Source organism: Pseudopipra pipra, chromosome 10, assembly GCF_036250125.1.
Source record: "Pseudopipra pipra isolate bDixPip1 chromosome 10, bDixPip1.hap1, whole genome shotgun sequence".
Classification (NCBI taxonomy): domain Eukaryota; kingdom Metazoa; phylum Chordata; class Aves; order Passeriformes; family Pipridae; genus Pseudopipra; species Pseudopipra pipra.
The window spans coordinates 24,782,653-24,805,042 of NC_087558.1; the positions used below are offsets into that span (position 1 = coordinate 24,782,653).

General features: G+C 42.9%; 1 long non-coding RNA gene across 1 annotated transcript; it reads left to right on the forward strand.

Moving 5' to 3' along the window:
* Positions 1 to 6,012: 6,012 nt before the first annotated feature.
* Positions 6,013 to 14,866, forward strand: LOC135419937 (uncharacterized). Its single transcript, XR_010433217.1, has 2 exons — positions 6,013 to 8,566; positions 13,136 to 14,866. It is a non-coding gene; the product is annotated as an uncharacterized LOC135419937 (long non-coding RNA).
* The last annotated feature ends 7,524 nt before the right edge of the window (positions 14,867 to 22,390 follow it).

Consider the following 22,390-nt stretch of genomic DNA (forward strand, 5'->3'; position numbering starts at 1 on the left):
ATCTTAAAGACAGAAAGGAAGTGTCATATTTAGAGAACTGTAAGCATTCTCCCATTTCTCCTTTGGCAGTTAAGATGGAAAGTCCCTCACACTTGGGTCCATAATTTGGGCACCTTCAGACACCAATGCCCTGTTGGTCTGTAAGCACGTGGGACAAGAGGTTGTCTCTGCTCTGTCCGTGCAGCAGAGACAACTGTGCACAGAGACAGCCGTGACTGTGTGTTCCTGGCCTGCCACCACACTCCTGGGCCCTTCAGGAATACAAATAATTAACAGCAGTTCTTCTCCCCATCATCTGGAAATGCTTGTCAGCTTCATGGCATTTTTTGTAAAAGTTTAGCAAGCCTTGTGGAGCAAATCTTGCAACTGGGGAAGAAAGCACCGTTGATTATCAATTCAGGAATAATTCAGCACTGTCCTACACTTGCTGAATACATTAGAATTCTTTAAGTAGGGCCTAACTTTGCCTCAGCAGATACCCTACATCCTGTGATATTCCTCTGTCTCAGAAGCAGATGTTTACCAGGGCTGTTGGTGTCTCTGCAGTTCTGCTCCTCACTTTCTCTAATCAGCAGGCACCCTAAGGTGCTCGAGAGAGGATCTGAGAAGTTGCCAGCTGTGGAGCAAGTCTGTGCTTCTGACCAACCATTTGGTTGGATCTAATGTAAAAAGGAAGAAATAAAAATCCTGTTTTGGCTTTGCAAAGATTGAAGGCTCAGGATCAGTGAGGCTCCTTTGCTCAGTGGCACCGGGATGGGTATTGGGAGATTTCTGGATGGATCCCCAGTGCCTCCTTCAGGACATTAGGAACCCTTAACACTTCTCAACAAGATATGGCCTAAGCAAAAATCTTCAGAAACATAATGTGTACTGAAAGTGGTCACAGAAGCTTCCCTCCAGTGCAGTTTAATTTTTACCTCTTCTTAGCAGTGCCATTAGTGGTAAAGCCAGAGCATTTCTTGAGGATTCCACCAGTGCACAGAATGCAAGTGGCCCTTGTAGCCTTAACTTTCCCCAGTGGTCTGAGAGGGCAAAGATGCTGGACAGTGCTCCAGGTCCACCCCATCTGCTCTTCCTAACCCTGCAGGCCTGGAGGATATTGAAAGAGCAGCTGACTTGCTAAATTAAATTTCTGATCACGTTCCCAAAATGCATATAATGCAAATTTCCCAGGAGCAAGCACTCACTTTGAAAAAACTATAACCAGCAATTCCAATGGTGTCAAATAAGGATTTTGAAGGTGAATCCTGTGCTGGAAATAATACTGTGAAATAACAAACCCAGGAGAAACGAGTTTAAATTTGCTACTCTTATTTTCACATTTCTTTTGGTTCAGTTTCTCCAGGTCACCTGCATTGTCTGAATCAAAGAATTCTTCTTAATAGCCTTGATTTTGTATCTTTCCAAAACTGCTTAGGAAACGTAATGTAAGAAAAGCAGAAACATTCTTTGCAATACTAAAGACTTGTTAAACTTATTGGTCTGTTTATTAACATAAATAAACATCATTATCAGGCTGTATCTTCCAAACCTGCAGAGCAGGATGAGGAAATCTTAACCCTATTTTCTTCCTCCTGGGAAGTTTAAACCTGATTTTGAGAGAACTCTTCTCTTTTTTTGTGACAAATTAGCAAGATTTTAGAGTTTTCATTTTGGTTCAGCTGACAAGTTTGCTCATTTTGGAGGGATGTGTGTTTCTGCCACCAAACTGGTAGTTTATCCATGCAATTCTGTTTCTTGTTCTCTGCCAGTTTTAGTTCATGTAGAGAAAGGAGGGAAAAACTGCTTAAGATACGTAAAGTAAATAACTTTCATTTTTTCTCAAGTGTATTAATTAGTTGCTGAATAATTTACATGGGTGATTCTTAGTTCCCCAACTGTCTGTGCCTGTGCTCAAGTTGCAGATGGTTTGATTAGGTACATGAAATGCATCACTCTTGTGATCTTTTTCGAGGTGGTTTCTCTGATGTCAGCAGAAGCTCTCCCCATCTACCAGCACTAGGCCTGAATTAAGCTCAATATTTCTCTCTCCTGATTACAGAACTTAAGCAAAGCTTCCCAAAATCAACATGATTTTTGTGTTGAGACTGTCAGCCTTGGGCCAGGAGTGCTTTTCAGGGGTTTTGGAGAAAATAGTGGGGATTCACAAACCCAAAGATGCCAAATCCTGCCCAGCAAGGATAAGAGAGCAGGTTTGCTTTCCTGCATGACCTTTCAGAGGTTCTTGATCAGTAGCCCCCAGATCCTGAGCTAGCCTTGGTACATCCTGGGCCAAAAATCATGGGATTAAACCTTTAATTAGGTGTCCCTGAGCCAGGCCCTGGATGTGAAATCTCACAGCTCTGCATTGGCTTTGCTCAGGGCTGTCAGTGTCATTATGGATACACTTCTTTTAGAACATGTTTTACAGTTCTTTAGTCTTTCGTCTCTTCAAACAAACTTTTCTTGCCACCTTTGATTTCCATAACAGTCTCAGATTCCTTTAAAAAAGACTCTGTCTCTGAGGACAGCTTCAGCTGCTGTTCTCCTTAAACCCTCTTGGGAAACAGTTTTAGTTCACCATTGCCATGGACAAACATAGAATTCTTATTGCTTTTATTAAGATGAGAAAAAGGTGAAATCATCATTGTTAGTCTACAAACAAGAGTTAAATACCTATCATCAAATGTAAAGAGGAGTAAATATGGTATAAATTATTCTAATAGGTTTGCACAAAAAAGAGCAATTAAACTAATGCAGTTTGACTTCTTTTCAATTAATAATGTACCCAATCATTTCTACATTGTTTGGAAAGACTATGTGCAGATAACATTGTCTTATGGCCTACTTTTTTTCATGCACTTAGTTGCATACATTTGCTGACAGGCTAATTTATGAGCAATTGCTTTAAAAGCAGAACTATTTTGCATTTAATTACATTGGGTTGTAATCCATCTGTTGACAAATTTGTGTGTTTTGCTATTTATTTGCTAATGTGTTCCACTACTCCAGCATGATCAGTCATACAAGTTGAATATTTTGTTGATTATATAAATACCATAGGGTAATTAAGGGCCAGATGTATGGCTGGTGGGAATGACTACTTGTGGGATGTCTTCCCCCCTCCTCTCAGTTGAACTTTTTATTACTGCTCTGTGGAGAGTGAACAAAACTATGATTAAAACTGGAATTCTGTGGCTGCTGTTCCTCAGCAGCTGGAGCAGGGAAGGTTGATCTCTGGGTGGGGCCCTCTGATGCTTCGTGCCCAGGGCCTGCTTGGCCTTTGCTTGTGCAGAGGTTACCTCTGAAATGCCTTGTGGTGGGAAGCACAGGGCAGCCTGGGAAATCAGGCTGAGGTTTCTGGATTCACTGTTTTCCTGCTGTGATGGGGAGCATTGCCTTGGAGTTTTTTGATTTTTTAATTTTGTAGATTTTAGAAGTATTATATCCCTCACCCTTTAGCACAGTAGTTACACATACTCAACCCTATTACCCCATTCCATATACATTCCCCCTACATTCCAGTAGCATATTTAGTCTCTTTTTCAAGGTAAGCCTCCATTCTGTTTAAGAATATCTACACCTTGGCCTGGACAACAAGATATATCCCAGGACTTTGGAAAGTCTCCAAGGACTGTATGTGCTCCGAAGAAGATGAAGATGAGGAAGAAGGGGTCCCAAAACTCCCCTAGACTCAATTCCCGAGGGGTGGTGCGGGGGGCAGAACAGGGCAAAGGCCGGGGGGTGGACAAATAGGGATTGGATGAACATCATTATAAAAATTGTAACACCTGGGTCAGGGGGCGTGTGTGTGATTTCTATTCTCAGAGCCTGAGAGGCTTCATTAAAACCTTCCTTATCTTACCTCCTACTTAAATTGCCCTGGAGTTTTTTTTCTGCCTGAGTCTTTTAGGCAGCAGGAGGAAGGGTGAGGTGGGTGGAATGGCCCCTCAGGTGAGGTGCCTTTGGGTGGCAGGTTCTCAGACATGGAGAGCAGGAGCACTGTGCTTCAGCCAGGTGTCCTGCTGAACTGGCTGGCCGTGGGTGCCTGAATGGTGGGTGCTACGTGGAGAATGGGGCTGCTGGGAGAATGTTGTTTCTCTTGGCAGTTTCTGCTCGGACTTACTGAAGAGCAGTGTTTGGGTGTAAGAATTGTGGGGGTTTTTCTAGTACCCTTGAGAGAAAGGAGAGGTGTGGAGCTGAGGGTTTAAAGAAGGGTATGGTAGTTGGCTTTTGGGTCGTCCTTTTTGGTAGAAACAGAAAGGCTCAGAAAAATGTGGACCAGGTAAGGGATAGGTGTGTAGTGGCCAGAGGGTGGAGGAGCTTTGGTTTCTTTAATGGGTTCCTCTCAAGATCAAGTTGAGTTTCAGTTCCTCCCACAAAAAGGACAGCAGTGATGAATAAATCTGAAGACAAAGCCTTGGAAAAGTCAGATATATCTGAACACCCCAGCACTGCCAAAGCACAGTGGGACAATGGACAGAGCCTTCTTCCTCCTTGGAGCCATAGCCCCAGGGTGCAGTGTGGGATCCCCTCCGTGGACAAAGCACTGTCATTCTTTCCCATATTGACTAACACACCACCTCCTGAGAAACCCTTTTGTTTGCGTGAGGATTTGGGGTGAGCTGTGCTATTCGGGGAAGTGAAGGGCAGCAAAATCCAGTTCTTGATACTTTGGACTGTTTAGTTCAACACCCATAATAGCTCCAGAAAGTGCCAAGCAGAAGTGACAGTGACACCTTCTTATGTATCCAAAGCAGAGATGGAATAGTGTCCATTGAAGCCTCTAGTGGTGACAGTGGCACTATTAGATGTACATGTGCTGGTTCCTTTGCACTGCTGTGACAGAAGTACAGGCTGATGACTCTTTTTCCAAAATAAAGATCATTCTAAGGCTTGTGAAGGTGAGTGTTTGTGCACTGGGTTTGTCTGTGCTTAGCTGAGGGTCAGATACACATCAGCTTTCTCAGCCTTCGAGTGGGTTTGAACTGAGTCTTGCAATTACCACATTTTCAGCCAAACAGTCTCTGACTTTGGATTAAAGACAAAGGTCAAATTAGAATTCTCTTTGTATGCTTTTTAGGTTGGATTTTTGGTTTGTTTCTTTATGGTCTTAAATAACTGAATTTCTATTTCTCCTGAGTATTAACAGCTGGCAGCTGTACAGATTATGAGAGTTCAGGCGTCTATAAAAATATCAGTTCCTTTTGAAGTGCTTTAAAGCATAAATTATAGTTAGATAATATCCTCAGACGACAATATCAGTCTGTGAAAAAGGATTTTCTTTCACCACCTCCTTCTGCTTTTAATCTAGAAATTAAAGACAATAGGGACTACAATTATCAAAGATGCCACATAATATTCCCTCTTGGGGATTTCACCTAGAAGTTCTAGTCTCTGCCCAGTGTACTTTGGGAAGTTCAGTTTGCTGTTAAAATGCTTTTGTAGAGCTGTCTAACAGTCCCCATAAAGCACAGTGAAAAGAGAACTTAAAGGAATGGGTGGACATTTTTTGAGAGTCAGACAAATAAATTACATGCTTTTTATTCTCCCAAGCACAGATGACTAGAATTGTAACTGACTGAATAATTTGCAGTGATTAATTTGAAGAGATTTTCAAGGTTTTCGGTGTTCTTTGAAAATCTGTGCATTTAAGCAGAAGTATGGTTTATTTAAACATGTTTCAGTGTAATTGTTTGGTCTGGAGACTGCTAGCAGGCAATTGTCAGTTGAAATACTGCATATATAGAAAAATTCCTTAAATTCTGTGCTATTTTTGCCTTACATAGTAGGGAGTTACATGAAGATGGTTTTATTGCTTAAATTGCAAGTCACATGTCTGATGATGATGTTTGCCATTCTTGCCATTTCGGCTCTAGCCGTGTCAGACGGTCAGGGAGAGGAGCTGATATCACATGATCCATGTAAGGAGCAGGCTGAAATGTGGATTTTGCAATTGGATCTATTTATTATTGCTATTTTTATGGTAGTGGTTCCTTGTTAGTGTTGTGAACAGGGCGAATGACTGTGTGGATGTTCCAGGCAACTGGCATCCTGGAAGGCTTCCTGGTGCCTACCTCAAATCATAGTTTTTCTGCCTTATCACCTTAACGGGTCTTTAGGAGCAATTTTCTCATTGCAGTTAGTAAGGGTGTTGGATGCTGGTTTGTCCCTGTAAGCTGAGATGATTATGAAGAAGAGCAAGATAAAGATTGTAAGAGAACATAAACCCCACCCTGTGTTTCTGAGGAAAGAAAAGTCACTGCTGAGCAGAAGCCGTGGGATAAAAAACAGCAACCTGCTCATGTCCCTGTGTTGTCTAGGTTTGTTTGGGATCAAAAGCTAACCTAATGTACTGTGAAGGGCAGAGGGAAGGGGAAAGCAGTCCAGAGGGAGCAGCTCTGGGATTCAGCACACCAGCCCATGTCCATGCTCCTGCTGTGCCAGCTGAGCGTGTAGGACTTTTTATATATTTAACACGTTGCAGTTTCATGGAGCATATTCAGTTTCAGAACTGAAGATAAGCATTTTCTCCTGAGGTCTCTGTGCTGGTTTCCCAGCTGAAGAGGTCCAGAGAGAGTTTGTAGAAGTGGAAGTAGGGGAATTCTGAAGTGTGATGAAACTCATGTGAAACTTAATCACTGTTGGCCCTGATTTTACATTCAAAATCCAAATAGCTGCAAATATGAGTGTGGGAAACAGCAGAGATTCTATCCCATGTCTTTCATCATGAGATCCTAGTGCCCCCCAGAGTCTGACTAATAAAATCACTGAGACCAAGATCCAATGAATGGGCTCTGCTGAAACAGAAACATTTTGTGGTGTGGAGCTTGGACTTCCTCAGTTGTCCTATTAGCTGTCCAAAATAATTCTGTTCAGATGATCAAGGCATGAATATTGCAAATTCTTCCTGAGTTGAAATAAGAATTCATTGGCGAATGAGGGCAAGAATTAATTAGTGAGGAGCAAAGGCATAGATCTGCAGAATTGTGGGGAGTGTGGAGGTGATTGCATTGCAACTGCTTTGTTGTCTACTGCAGCAGCATAACTTAGGCCATTCAGGGTAGGGGTGGGATGAAGAGAGTGCTTTTACCATTAGCTAATGTCTAACTGAAGTGCTGTGTGGTGCAGTCATAGTTAGCAGAGGATGTACCCACTGGAGCCAATGGAGGGATGAGCACTACCTGAGAGCCATTCAGGTGACACCCTTCTTAATTTCCTTTCATGGTTCTTCAGTCACAGGGTTCCCATTGACACCTTTCTTCGGGCTCACTTTGCAGTCCAAGCTTCTGTCCCTGAGGCAGCTTCCTCAGGCACTCAGAGCAGGCAGAGGCAGCACTCTGGCATGATGTCCCATGTTTGCTCTTGGAAAATGTCCCCTCACTACCCACTTGCTCTGTGTTTGCCCCCGTGGGTTCCTGGCACTGGTGAGCAGCACCAAAGGCTGGAAACACATCTCCAGGCCTGCTGTAAAACCCAGGGGGCTGCACAGCAAGGGGATTGCTCTTTGCCTCCCTGAATTCCAAGGCTGTATTCCCATGCACTTGCCTCCCCTCAGTTGCTGTGGCACTATCTGCCCAGCAGCACTGCTGCTCAGAATGTTCTTCTGTGAGCATGAGAATACTTCCTCTGCCACATCCTGCTAACTTTCTCATTACACTTTATAGCAGACATTAATGTCTAGAAAAAAAGCAGATTTTATCTGCTCCCAAGATAGAACATAAAACAAGCATCTAAGGCTCTGTAATGCCAAGACGTTTTTAGGATGCTTTTCAGAACATGTACTTGACTTCAATCATTCTGAATCTATTTTGTAATTACAAAGCCATTTTATGTTCCTTTGAAACCAATTCTAAAGCCATTTCACAACCACACTGAAAATATCTTGTGTACAGAATTTAGACAAACATTTATTTCAGTCCTGTCTTTTTCTTTTTTTTCCTGCTGTACAGTGGAAAAAGGGGTCTTTGCAGAACTCAAGGTACTCTTGACCATCTCACCAGGACCTCTATGAAAGGCTGCTTGAAGGAGTTCCATTCATCTGGGCAGTGTTAGTCCAGAAAAAAAGGAAAAGGAAACTCTCCCAGTGTAAAGTTTTCAGGCCCGATGGAGTCATTAACATTTACTTTCAACTATGGCACGGGCCATCCTGCTTCCCTGAGGATTCCTTTGTCAGGGTGAGCAGCAGAGGGTCACTAGACCACAAAGCTGAGTAGTGGCTCTGAGGTTTCCTCAGCTGGCTGTGGGGCAGGGCAGGCTGGTTCACTGCTGATTGGAGAGAGGTTTGGATCAGCATGTTTGCCTATTGTATTACTTTTTCCTTGACAATGCTGTGAGGAACACGATCAGACTTATAAAACCATTCTCTGTTCAGCTGTAAGTAACCCTCATAGAAAGTAGGTTTTCTTTGACTACAAAATAGCAAAGATCATCTACCTAGCAGACCAGATGAAGCTGATCTCAGACAAGCCAAAGCTTTATTTAGACTCAGCCATGTTAAAGCACAAATCTGTCATCCACGTGCAGGGCCAGGACCTGAGTGATGTGCATTTAGAGACCAACCTACTCACAGCCTATATAATGCCAGGTAAGAAAAGCACAAAGCACTGGGGAAGATGAAAATCTGCTTCTGCAAGTATGTGCTGTATTCCCAGGGCAGGAGTGTATGCACTGAGTCAAAATAATATGTAATGAATTATCAAGTGTTATTATGTAAAGTGGTTGGAAATAAAACTGACATTACATAGAAAGTGGTATAATACTGCTGCAGTAATCACTCTGAAAGCAGAAGAAGGGATTCTAAAGCAATGTGGTCTGGTTCTGGTTTGAAATTGGTGGAATTTACATCCCCTGAGCATCTATTTTGCCCACAAGGAAATGAGCAGGTTTCCTGCTCCCTGTGTTTACGGGAAAAGCAGCTGCATAGCTGTTCTCTCACCCCAGTCTCATCAATACTGGCTTTCATGTTATTAGTTCTCAAGATTGCTCTTGTAGTGATTCAGCCTTTAAGATGTGGTTATTGGGCTTTTTGAAAGTGAATGGAAAAACCCACCAAGGTTAGCTATATTTCTGCTCAGTGAATTCCTTAGCAGAAGGAAGCATTCAGTGATCCCCCTGTCTGTGAATGTGGGCTGACAGATCAATGCATTTTCAGAGGTTTGTTATCCTGCTGAGAATTTATAACAGATTTTGAGGCCAGACCACATCTTCCCTTCTGGCCAAGGATAAGTTAATCAGGCAAACACAACCACACAGTATGGCAAAGTTGTCCCTCTCTGCAGGGAGACAGGGACGTATTGTCCCCTGTCCCACAGGAGAACCAGTGGAAGTCACAGTGTGTCTGTGTGCAGAGGTGCCATCTGCTTATGGGCCTTTTCCCCAGTCTGGGAGTACTTTCTGTGCTGAGAGACTGAGCCATTTGCCCTCTGCACAAGAGGGATGCAAAGTGCCAAGGTGAATTATTGATGAAAGATAAATGGATTTTTTAATTTGTACTACAAATCTATTCTCTGGGGTTTTTTGTTTCTTTTATACCAAAGGAAGGTATGATTTTGCTGATGATTTCTCCTACTGACACAACTAATTACTTAATCAAGGGCTTCTGCCTTCTGTTTAGAGATAGCTGAGATATTAAGAGATTGCATTAATGCCCTTAGAAACACAGCAAGACTTGAGAAATCTATAAAGATATATTTAGTGGCAAAAATTATTCCATGATAATTTGTCAATTACAGTGCACTATAAGATAGCAAATGCTCAAGATGAAATCTGCTCCAGCTGGGGGAAGGATCCATTTTCTGTGCCTTCAGACGTGTCTGGAAAGAAAATGCCTTTACTTAATTTTTTTTTCATGTTTGCTCTGTTTATAGTGTTTGGTTACATTTAGCATCCTTGGGGCTATGTGTGGGGCCAGCAGATGGGTGATAGGTGTTACCAGCATGGTGTAGACATAAATTGATGTTTTCTGGATTGGTAAAAGATACCAAGAAAAATGCTTATAAGTGAACCTTGAACGCTGGTTCAGAGAGGGATGGAATAACTTGAGTTGTCTGGTCCACCTGCCCCTTGAGAGCAGGGCTAAATCATATTAAAACAATAAACAGCCATATTAGAAAGTAACTTACAAGCTCCTCAAGTTTTTACTCAATGTTTAATTTCCATGTCACTTCTGTGTACTTTAATGCTCTTTTTAACTGAAGAAAACTGTACATGAAAGTATTCTACATTTTTCCCTTCATTGAGATGCTGGAATTTTTTCACCATTGTTACTGTTTTAGAGAAAAGAGCATCTGCCTTTGACAGGGGGGTATTTGCCTGTATTCCCAGCCCACAGGCTTAATAGCATTTTGCTCCTTCCTGCAGCTGAGTATTGGATTCTTGGTTTCTTGTGTAGCTGCACCTCTGACACATGGACATCACTCACATTCACAGGAAGGAGAGTTCAACCCCTTCCCCAGTAGATTTGGGACAGGCAGGCTGTCCCACCAGGAGGCAGCACACGGTGGTGTCCCCACAGGCGCAAGGTGGGGCCTTGGCTTGTTTAGATATGCACAGAGAGCAGCTGCTGGAATAGGCTACCAAGTCCCCACGAGCACCTGGTATAAAGGAAGCCCTTCCTCTGCTGTATATAATGTGTGCATACAGGGTAATATATTGATTGGCTTTATTATCATTTCTGTCCTTTCATCATAGCTTACCAGTTAGCAGTAGAAAGACATAGTTTTAGGGAAAACCTCACACTCTAGGAAAGCTTATTCAAGAAGGACTAATGAAAATTATAGCTATTTATCCACCAAAGCTATGAAATGATACATTATGATTCCCAAAGTGCTGGATTACTGTACTGTGACAAATAGAACAGTTTCTGAAGTATCCTTGATTGAGAGCCAGTGTACAAAAAGGAAGCTAATACTGGAGATTTTTTTCAACCACTTAGTTGCCAATGGAAGGAGATACAACTGAAGTTTGTGTTTCTTAAATATCTGTCAAATGGGGGGGTTAAAAGCTGTTTAAGTGAGGAGTGCTTAGAGCCTATTGTGTCTGAAGTGGGAGGAGGAATAAATGCAGTTTCCACACAGGGAATATTTTTTAAGCGTGGTCTCTGCTGCTGCCCCTCGGGGCTGTGCAGGGCCAGGAGCCCCGGGCAGGACATGGCTGTGCCCACGGGCACCCGGGACACCGGGACACTGCTGTCACCCGTCTGCAGGGTGAACTTTTTGTTCGTCGGCTCTTTGTGCCTGCGGCAACACCCGAGTTCTCAGTCACCCACTCGGGGCTGGGCTCTCTCCCCCTCCCGCCGGGGGTGGGCTCAGAGCAGCACCCACGGAGAGGCTGCTGAGCCGGAACAATTGCCTGTGCTTTGTTCTGCATGGGCAGCATTCAGATCTCTGATGGCAATAGAAGCAAAAGCTGGCTCTGTGCAATCCCTGCCTTTCCTCCTTCCCCCAGTACAGACCACACGGAGCAAACCTGGCTGTGTGTGCACAGGGAACAGGGCAGGGCATCTCAGCAAAGGGATCTCTCCCTGGACAGAGGCTGAGCCTCACCGATGGAGTCCCTGCCTTGGGCAGTGACAGTGCAAGGCCAGTTGTGCATTTTGGGTGTGGGAGTTTCCTCAGCAGAAAGACAGAGTAATAGTCGTCCTATATTCATAATGATTAATTGTGTCAAGTTAACTGCCGTAGCAAATTAATCTGTGAACTAATCATTAATAACTCAGTTCATAAATGGGTAAATAAGCCAATAGACTCATTAAGTTCTCTAGGTCTTGTAATTCAGCTCTGATGCAAATCCAAAACTGATGCACAGAGTGAGCCCTTTCTGTTTTGTTTCACCAAATTGTCTGTAGAGAACAACAAGGTAATGTCTTTTGGTTTATCTAACAAATTGTCTACTTTGAGTTATCAAAATCTATATGCTTTTACACCACCTGGGGCTAAAATCAGGGCAGCTGAAATCAAGAAGAGCTTTCTCATTATTTTTGAAACCTTAAACTTCATGAGGACGTAGAGAGGAACCCCATTCTGTCTAGTCTAGTCTAGCCCCAGTTATCCTAATCCACTCTGCTTTGCAGTCAGACTGTGGCTCCTTGTCCTCAAGGCACTTCCAAACTTTCCATCATGTGAAGAGACATTCAGAGTTGCAGCTGGGCAGTTAAATTACAGGAAGTGCACAGTGACCATTTTGACTGTTGTTTCCTGATTATTTTTTATGTGCACAGTACATTTTTATGAATGCCTTTGCTGCCTGAGCACCATGCTGAACTGGCCACCTGACTTATTTTCCTCAGTCATGACCACTGGCTTGAAGACATGTTAGTGTGCTTGTGTAGCTCATGTTGTTCAGCCTGGACTTTGTTGCAAAGGTGATCATGAAAATTAGGAAAGAGGCAATCTGTGAAAAAACATGTTAATAATAGTAACACCACCACTACTCTGAACTCGTGTTTGTGTTTGTTATGCTTCTCAAATCTTGCTTCTCTCACAATGCCTACAAAATGCTTGAAGTCGAAGCAGCTGATGAGCTCCGACTCCTGCTCATCTTTCATTTTCTGGTCTGATTGTTTCTTGCTGCCACCACTACTTCCCCTGTATAAGTGCACTGAAAGTCTGCTGAGGTACAGAGCTTTTTCTAGCACATTTGGTGCTCACCCCGGGGGAGTCACGCTAAAAGCAATATTAAGAAGCAGTGATCTTGGGATTACAGTGTTTTAAGAAGCATTGGGCAGTACCTTCCACTCTCCTCTGCAAAGAACTTTCAAACAAAGTGTTCAGTGAGACATTAGGAGATACCAGTCTTTGTCCCTTGCCCAGGTGGGCTTGGAGGCAGGAACCTGCAAGTACCTACACATCAGGAGACTTCTAACCCAGGGCTCTCTGTTCCACCTACAAAGTCCAGTAGCTGGAAATTAAAGTGAAGTGAGAGAAAGTACTTGCACAATGAGAGAAATTAGTGGTTTATTTAAAGATGAAATAAGTACTCCAGTCGCTTCGAATCAGGATGAGGTGTTCAGCTGAACAACACATTGTCGTTTGATCACAAATGGATAGGTCTGATACAGAGATGACATGGTGAAATTCTTTGTCTTGTCAAATTCTTTGTCTGTCAGCACCCCTTCTAACCTAAAAAAATATTCCTTCTTTACCCTGTGGATCAGTGAAGCATTCAACCAGACAAGGAGAGACAAAAAGCCTGGGAACAAGGTCTGTGATAAGTGAGATATCCTTTCCCTACCTTTCACCTGCAGGTAACTTTGTTGATTAGTGACTCTGACATGTGGCCTGGGGTTTTTTCTTATTAATGAAGAAAAAAATTGGGCATCAGTTCCTGAATATGACTGTAGTGCAGAGTTTTGAAATAAAACCAATGGTATGTGGCTGAACCTGCCTGATAAGAAGTTATTAAAAAAAGTAATAATGTCTTAGTCACAGCAATGAGGAGATAAATTATATGTTAAATGGCAAAGCACAGCACTGCATATTTCATGCTCTGTAATGACTTAAGAGTTCATCATGATAAATGTTATTAAAATAAGGACGAAAGGAATTAAATGTGATGCTCTGCTACCTGTGCTGAGATCTCTTCAACTCACTTAATTCTTGCTGCCTTGCCTTTTGCATAGTCACTATTCATATCACTTTTAAAGAAAGTGAAAAGGCAAAAGAAGCAAATCCTTTATGATGAAAGGCTTCACGATTAACAAAGGGAGAAGAGGAGTTGCCTTGAAGCTTTCCAACTGCCTGTAAAAAATGAGGTTTAGGTTATACACAGGTGGCATTATATTTAAATGTCAGATCTGGGCTTTGTTCCCCTCTTTAATATAAATGTCAGTGGCATTTTTCTGGGAAATCTTTTTGTTTCAACTTCCCCTTTAATAAATTCAGACTGGCTTTCAGTCTTGCCATCTATTTTTGTTTATTCAAAACTCTGTTGACTGAAATTCTGCATCAGTTTTTTTTTCTAGAAGCCATGAATAAAACACAAGTGGTGGACCAGGCATATTCCAGAAGATCAGCAGCAGTGGACAAGTGTTGTAGTGACAGTGAGGAGGAAATAAAATACCATGAACCTCCCCCAGCCACAGCCAAGGCAGGGGAGCTGCATTAGTACTTGGGCCACTGGTTGATTATATGAAGAAATAGTGGTTCCCTTGCTGGGAGGGAAAGTAGAACCAACAGCACTTCCATCTGCAGTGGGTAAAGTAGGTGTGGGTAATGGGATGGCACAGGGAGAAGAAATAACTGAAACTCCTAAATACTACCTTAGCCTGCTCTAAAGTGAGACAGTTCTTAAAAAGCTGTATAAGCTTTTGAGAAAAATATGATGGTGTCAAAAGACTGCTGTTTAGTACCTGAATTACCTCTACTTCCAGATCAGTTGGCAGGTGCTGCTGAAGTACCACTGCGGGGAGGAATCACCTCATCCATCATCAGTGCATTACTCCTGTCCTTGCTTTCTGAGACAGTTCAGTGCCTTTGTACCTCCAGATGCTCTTACAGCTGCCATTCACACAGAGTAACACCAGTGGGAAGGCAGGAGTGGGCATTGGCAATGTTTTCCTCACTCGAACTGGAAGGCTGAAGGAAATGCCACGGAAAGTGTCCCCATCTGCTGCCACCTGCCTTATCACCTGCCCAGGGTACTGGGATAGGGGCACCTTTAGTCTCATTCAGTAATGCCAGCTTTACTCTGTGGGCCCTTCAGAGCTGCAATTACCCCTTTCATTTGTATGTATTTGATACTCTTAAAAAAACCCCAGTATCCCCATTTTCTATGTGGGTTTTTCCCACCCAAAAATCTAGTTTGTTGCATTTAATGCAGAAAGTTTTGTCTGCTCTGAAATAGCAACAACTGCCTTTCTGTATGAAATAAAGTAAATGTTGGTAAAGCCTGTGCTTACCATAGAGATTATTTCTGCCCTGCCTTGCTAATGCCAACTATTTAACTTCCAAAACCCTCTAAGGTTCAGTGTCGTTTGTCATCTCTAAATGATACTAAAGCAGCTGAGAGTTCTCCTATCTCATCATTCTTTGAATAGTTGACTACTAGCACTTCAAGATTGAAATATATTTCTGTAAAACCTTTTTAAGCTGCCTGTAATGATGCATAAACTGAGAAGTAACATTTCAAGGATTTGCATGAAAACCCACTGTGTTCATGGTACATTGTCTCTGAGTTAAAAGGCTTTTATAGCAGATTTTTATTGTATTCAGATACTTAAAGATGTTCAACTGTATTCTGTCAGAACTTTTTGGACATGTTAAATCTCTCCTTTTTCACATCTTGGATCTGTCACTCCTGAGAAGCCAGGTGGAAAGCAGCTCTTTTAAGGGGCTGCAGAGCCTGTTCAGCCTCTGGTGCTGCTTTGCATGGTGAGCAGAATAGCCCTGACACACACCCTCATTCTGTTACACAGGTGTGAGTGCATGTGGTATTCTCAGTACTCTGGTATAAAATACCTCTCTGGTACAGAAACCACTGCTCATGAGGGCTGGGTCAGCAAGCCAAAGACCTTTTTTTTCCCCTACTGGCTCCATTAACATTCCTTTTTAAACTTCTAATGTACCTAATTGTTCAGTATCCAGCTTCAGCCCAGAAGGCTCTGTTGGCATGTCCCTTGTCCTCATGTTGTGTTTATTGCAATTTCACCTCCTTGAAGGAAAAATAAAGACTTTATGCTCCTTTTGGGAAATGGGAGATGAAGGCAGGCAGCCAATGCTTGCTGAACAAAGTGTGCCTCAGGTGGCAGCCTTGGCTCTGAGGCTACAGCTGCTCTGCCTTCCAGGCAGGCCTGAGTGCCTGAGCAAACTGAAATTCATCTCAAGTCCTCACTGGGTAGAAATATTCACGTGCTAATGTAAATGAAAGGAGACTTGGGTTGTGGCACACAGGAGAGCAGAATGAGGAGACTCGCAGCTCGCTCTGCTGTCCTGTCTCACCTGTGCACATCCCTTCTGTCTTAGTGGCAGCATCATGTTACACCAACAAGTCAACCATGCCTTTTTTTCAGGAAAGTTTCATAGCTATCAAAACAACGAGGATTTGTAGGTAACAAAGCTTCACCTTTTTTTATGCACCTTGAATTCGCAGAACTGAGTCAAGACATGCACCAGGTTTGGTTTCCACCCTGCCCTCTGGCTTAGTCTGCTAAAGAAAGGATGGATGGATGGATGGATGGATGGATGGATGGATGGATGGATGGATGGATGGTGAGTAGCACTGCCACTGTGATTTGAGTCAGGGCAAGATTAGCAACAAAAAACATGCTGTCACCTCAGGTGTGCTCTTTAATCCAGCTCCTGCAGACCTTTAAACAAACCATGTTGGACCAGAAGACCTCACTGTGTTTGAAGTGGACATCAGGTGCCACAGAGTTTAATGAGCTATACTGAGCTTTACAAACCAACATAATGATTAGGGAGGTGACAAGAAGAGAAATATTCCACAAGGCAGACTGACATGTCATTTTGAAGTTGTGCAGATAAGGCTAAAAATGGAGCTGATGCTCGAATATGAAACCTCAATTTTCAATGAAGCAATGAAAACATGAGGATAACTCGTGGCATCTAGGTTTGAAAGCACAATTTATGAAAATAAATAAAGGCAGCTGAAAGAGTAGAGGCAGTTGGAATTTGTAGGCTATGGTGTGCTGTTGTTTGATTTAGGACCAGATGCTGATATTTACATTAAGTAAAAGAACTTGGGGATATATCCAATGTGGGATTCAGGAGGATATTTTTGTTTTAAGGTACCAAGAAATGAGAGTGACAAAATGTGTTGGTTAAGGTACAGTTCTTGGTCTCAAAGACTGGTGTTTGCTGATAAAGGGTAGTTAAACTCAAAAGCTTCTGTAGTGGTGATAAAAGCTAAAATATAACAGGACACAATGAGTGATTTTGTTCTCAGTTTCCTGTAATATGGCTGACTGCCAAACTCCCTGCAAAGTGGTGCTGGCAAGGTGTTCTCTCTTTCACACAGCAAAGCCCAGATCTGCACTGAGAAATGTCTGATTCACATACAGTCTTTGAATTTTTTGAACTAAAAGCAGCTATAAGAAGTTGCTTGCTATAATCTGAACTCAGCTAAAAGGCTGCTCTGATTCCAGTTTGACTGCTTCTCATAGCCATTTTTTAAAAATGTCTTTTACTGTTAATTTGTTGTCTTTAAACATTTCTTTAATAACTTTCTTCATTGCCTTTGAAAAAATCTTTGATCTCATGAGTTGAAAATGTAACTGCCAAAATAAATATAGAAAGGCTTATGATGTTTTTATTAATGTGATTGCTCAATAAATGTGAAGGTTGCACTTCCAGTGTGGGAAGGAAATATGATGCCAGTGCAGCTGCGTCTCCTTTTTCTCTACTGATGTTTTTAGTTCCTCTGTAGCAGTTGCTGAAAGTTATAGTTCCTGCTTGTCCCAGTTCCCTTTCCTCTCCTTGTATCTTCCAGCAGATACCAAACCCATCATATCATCCCACCACCTCCTTTCCATGGATTTCTCTCATCCTTTTTAATTGCATCAAACCTAAATTTCCCATCTACATTTTTTATGTTCTCCTTTTGTTGTCTCACTCTGTTGCATTGCCTCCATTCTGATGATGGTGGCAGCCTGTTTTTGCTGATTTCGTTTCTTGCTCATTTTCATTTTTTTTATACCATGTGCTACCCAGAAGCACCCCTTTTTCTCAGGTTCTATGTGCTATAAAGAAACTTTGCCAGCAAATGGTGATTCCTCCTTAAAAACTAGATGGGAGGGGAAATGGCACTTTTTGGCTGGTCTTTAAAGCATTGTGAGCTTCACTTGGGTTTTGGACTAAGCAAGTCACTTTGCTCTCCCAGGCACCTCTGTTGTTGCCAGTATTCCCAGTATTCCAGGCTGGCTTGCTTTGTGAAAACAAGAGCAGGGGAGAGTGGTGAATGGAGGCAGCCCTGCAGCCATGCTCTGTGAGTTGCCATTGTTCCCTGTCTGTCTGCCTGGACCATGCTCAGTTCATTAGCTGAGCTGTGTGAAGCTTTCCTGTCGCATGAAGGTTGGCGAGGCAGCTTCTGGTAAAGGTTACAAGAGACAGAGAGAGATCCAGAGGCAAGAGGAAGGTGTTGAACAGGTTATTAGTGGGCTTGAGCCGAGGATATATATAGGGAAGTCCAAACAGAGAGCTGGAAATGACTGACATTGCCAAAACCTTGCCCCATCCAGCACAGCAGTGGCAGGGATATGAGAATGTCCAGCAGAAGTGGCCGTGCCTCTGCTGTGGACCCATCTGAACAGGCACCTGCTGTTGAGAGCAAGCCAGACCTCTGGTAGCCTAAAAGTTCCTTTACCTTGGTGGGGAGTTGACCTGTTTGTTGGCTCTGAAATTTGAAGTAGAGGAAAAAACTGATGGGAAACACCTACTCCCTCTCCTACCACCATTTCCCAAACACAGGTCCTTTCCCCTCAGGGACTGGGACCTGTTTGTTGCAAGATGAGAAGGGAGGTGTGTGACATGATGGCCAGGAGCAGGGAGGGGGCACAAAAAAATCCAGGAAAGGTGATTGCAACCCGGGCAGGAAATTATTCTAATGAAGCAAATCTTGAGCTGGAAAATGCTCACACCTTCTGGTCTTGTAGGTCCCCTGGCATATGCAGAATAAAACATCAGCTCCTACTCATAGGATTTGGGCTGAGAAATCACTGGGGCTAGAAACATTAGAAATGTGTTATAAAGATATAAATTAAAATGCAAAGTCCAGAAAAAATAAACTTTTCCCATTCACCACGCTTCCTGACATTGGAGCCACACAGCCACTGTCCTGGGGTGGGGACTGAGGAGGGTGTGCAGGACACAGACAAGGCGTTGCCTGACAGGCTGTGAATCCCTGTTTAGGCCTTTGGTGGCTTTGTGTCACTGCCAAGTGCACTCCAGAGCCAATTTATCCATACTTAGATCCGGGTGTCCTGAAGGACACTTTGCCTTCTGTTTCTCCATGGCTGTCATTTTGAAAGGGGGGAGGAGAGGGACAGCGAAGGAGGCACTTCACCTCAAAGGATCTTCCCTGCTAAGGCTGAATATTTTAACCAAAGTTAACTTTCCGCCTGCTTTCTAGGAGCCAGTGAGTGAATCACAATGAGCTGTGCCACGGGCTGAGGGGGCTCAGCGGCTGAGTCACCACTGAAGGGAGTGATACATCAGGAGCAGAATCAGTGCTGGTCAGCCTTGAGTGCTGCAGCTGAGGAGCACCATTAACCAGCTGCCAAGGACCATTCTCTCCCTGTGACGCTCTCCCATTTTGCTGCATTAGTTATGGTTTCTGACAACGACCTCTCTTGGCTCAAGGGAATTTTTTTTTTAAGAGAAATTTCTCTATTTAAATTTCATGCATTGTGAATCTACTCAGAATCTGTCAGAGGTTAGTTCTACATTTGACTAACTTGCTTTAAACAAAAGTAGTTCTGGAAAGTTAACCCTTTCTTTGCTCAGCCTCCATCTTGTGAGTAAATGGTGCCTAATGCCAGGAAAGGAAGGAAGTTTTTCACGGGAGCCATAATGCCAGGAGAAAGAAGTCCTCACTTTTCAGGGCTTACACTGGTGGCCCAAAAACTAGTAATGGCTATAAACAAAAAGGTTAATCAGTTGTTGGGAAAACTGAGGATGCCTTAACCCACACCATGTTTAATTTGCTTAAAGAAACAATGTTCCTACCCAGCAGTCAAGACTGGTGGAGGATCTGGAGGGAGAGGCGTTTACCAAACCAAAGACTGGAATGATTCAGAAATGTGTTACAAATCAGTGTAGATGCACATGAATGTGCTTCCAAGCTTATTTCTGGTATGTGCTTCCCTGCTCCTGGGGCTAGAGATGTCTGTACGTGTGCTGGCTTTGTGCAGCCCACTTAATGTGCTCACCAACTTCAACAAACTGCACTTTTAGTCTTCCCAAGAATCTTGCACAGGTTTTTGCTATGCCACTGATATGAGAACAAGAGCTCTGATTTCCTCATGTTTTGCTTCAATAGCTTGGCAATAAGTGATCTTATATTAATGCCTGGCAGTTTTGGATCACTTGAGAACACAATGAAGAGGCCAAAAATCCGTGATGTTCATAGTCCATTTCCTATTGGTTCAACAATCAGTTTGGTTTTGTCTGCTCCTACGTTTGACAGATTGTGAAATTACTGTGCCTCACTGTTTATAGGGAAAATAAAGAGCTCAGTACTATTTGGGTGTGTTGAAATACCTGTGCTATGGAAGATTTTCAAGAGCTTACCATGGAGATCTCTCGAGTAGTTTATACATCTCATAATTGCATTTTTCCTTTCCTTTGGTTTCACATGAGAACAGGAAACAGAAGCTTGTTTCTTGTGTCTCTGCTTCATGTAAATACCAGAGACACTCTGTCATCCTGACTGAAAAAAGATGCTGTAAAATTAACTTACTTGTGGTTTTAAGAGTAATTTCTTTTTTAAAAAGAAACTAAGCCACTTTAATCTTTTTCAGTTGTTTTGTTGGGTTTTTTTCCAGGATGCCCAAGCCTTTCTGCTTCAGTTCAGATAATTTCTGCCATGGATGCCACCAGAAGGCTGGAATAAGGAAAGCAGTAACATACCATCTTGAGAGAAAGCATCTGAAGGCCTTCACTGCCCTGCCATCACATTGCAAACACACACGGGGTGTGCCACCAGGCTCTACATTCTCTTCCTCTGTCCTGGATTTGGCTACTTGTCTGCAAGGCCAGCCCTGATGTGCTGCAGGTGACCTTGGACCTTCCTCATCACTATGGACTTGTCTGACTCTGATGGGACCTCTGGCTGACCCTGTTACCAGCACCCAGCCCACTCTGCCCTCCTTGCTTGGGCACACCAGGACTGCACCAGGCTGGGGAGGGCACTGCCTGCTGCCCTGTTGGTGCCTGCAGCTCCCAGGTCATCACTGACACATGGTGAGATGGTCTAATTGTACTCAAATAGACTAATATTTTCTGTAGTATTTTAAAAATCTTGCTCTGTGCATTAACTCCACCTCTGAAAGAAGTGCTAAATCAAGCATTTAACTTTTTGGTTTTTACTGTGCACGAGTCAGTGCCTGCAAGGGTAGCCAGCTTCAGACTGCACTGCTTCTTCCTGTGTTCTGCCTGTGAAGTTTCTTATAGGGCCACAATGCCAAATGTGCAGGCTGCTGTTTTTAGGGAGCCCAGTGAATCCTACCTGACTCCTGGGTGGGGATTGTGTGTGAGCAGCCCTACAGACCACGTTGTGCTCTTGGCCCAAGGCAGTCCTGCTCCAGGGAGTCTTTGGTTGACTTCTGCTCCTCAAACCCTTACCAGGCAGGTTAGGGTAGATGTATTAGGGAGACTTTTAACCAAATGTGGCAAGAAATGTATTGTGGTTATTTTCTGTGTTTGCTTATTGCTTGTACTTGTGTGGAGCATCCATGGTACCCAAGCTTTGCTTTAGTCCTTCACTGAACAGCAAGAAATTTCCACACCAAGGAAAGTCACATTCAGAGTTAGGCTCCTTCTGGGTTGCTTTTCAAAGCTGATGGACTAATCTTGTAATCCAAACAAAAATCAAAGTAAAAATCCTCCTTCTGTAATTGCTTATCTGAAATGCTCAGCCAAAACATTCTTCTATCAACTTCAGCAAGGGTTTAAATAGTCTTCAAAGGTGTTTTAACTTCTGAGATCAAGGTGAGTTTGGTTTTGTGAATGAGATAAACTCCTCGCAGCTACAGGAAAGTCAAAGACTTCGTTAAAGCAGGAAATAGTCCTTTTAGTTCCACATGCAAAGGCACCCTTCAGTGTGGCTGCTGATTTGGGTTCATCAGAAGTAAAGGCTAATCTTCCCCTTGACATTTACGGAGTTGGTTGATTACTTCTGTTCTGAACCATCCATGTGAAGCATTGCTGGGGTTTATAAATTCTTTCCTGGAAATGCTTAATATTAAGAGGGTTTTTCCTATTTCTAATTTAAGCTCTGCACATTTATAAATGAGATCTTACAAAGGTAAAGCAAGTAAAAAAAAAAAAAAAGGCAAATCAAACCCAGCAGAGCACACTGGGAGGAAAAAAATAAATATCACTGAGACAAAGCATTTTCCCTGACATTAGCTGAGGGCTAATGTGGCAGGAGGGCAAGCTGCAGGCCTGTGCAGCAGCTGGTATTTATGGAGGGCTGTGTGTTGGCATTACTGCAATCCTTCCACTGCACATGAGATGGACCCAAACTAAGGGCTCACCGTGTATTCTCCACTTAAGAAAAACCTTTTCATTTCCTCTATGGCAATTTATTTGAATTTTCTTTTTAATTGTTTTGGAAGTATTCTGTCCCTATGAAAAGGGTGCCTATGAAAGGTAAACAGTTGTTATTATTATATATAGTTAAATGCATATGCATATCTGTGTTTTATGTGGAAATAACAGTAGGAGCTAATAGA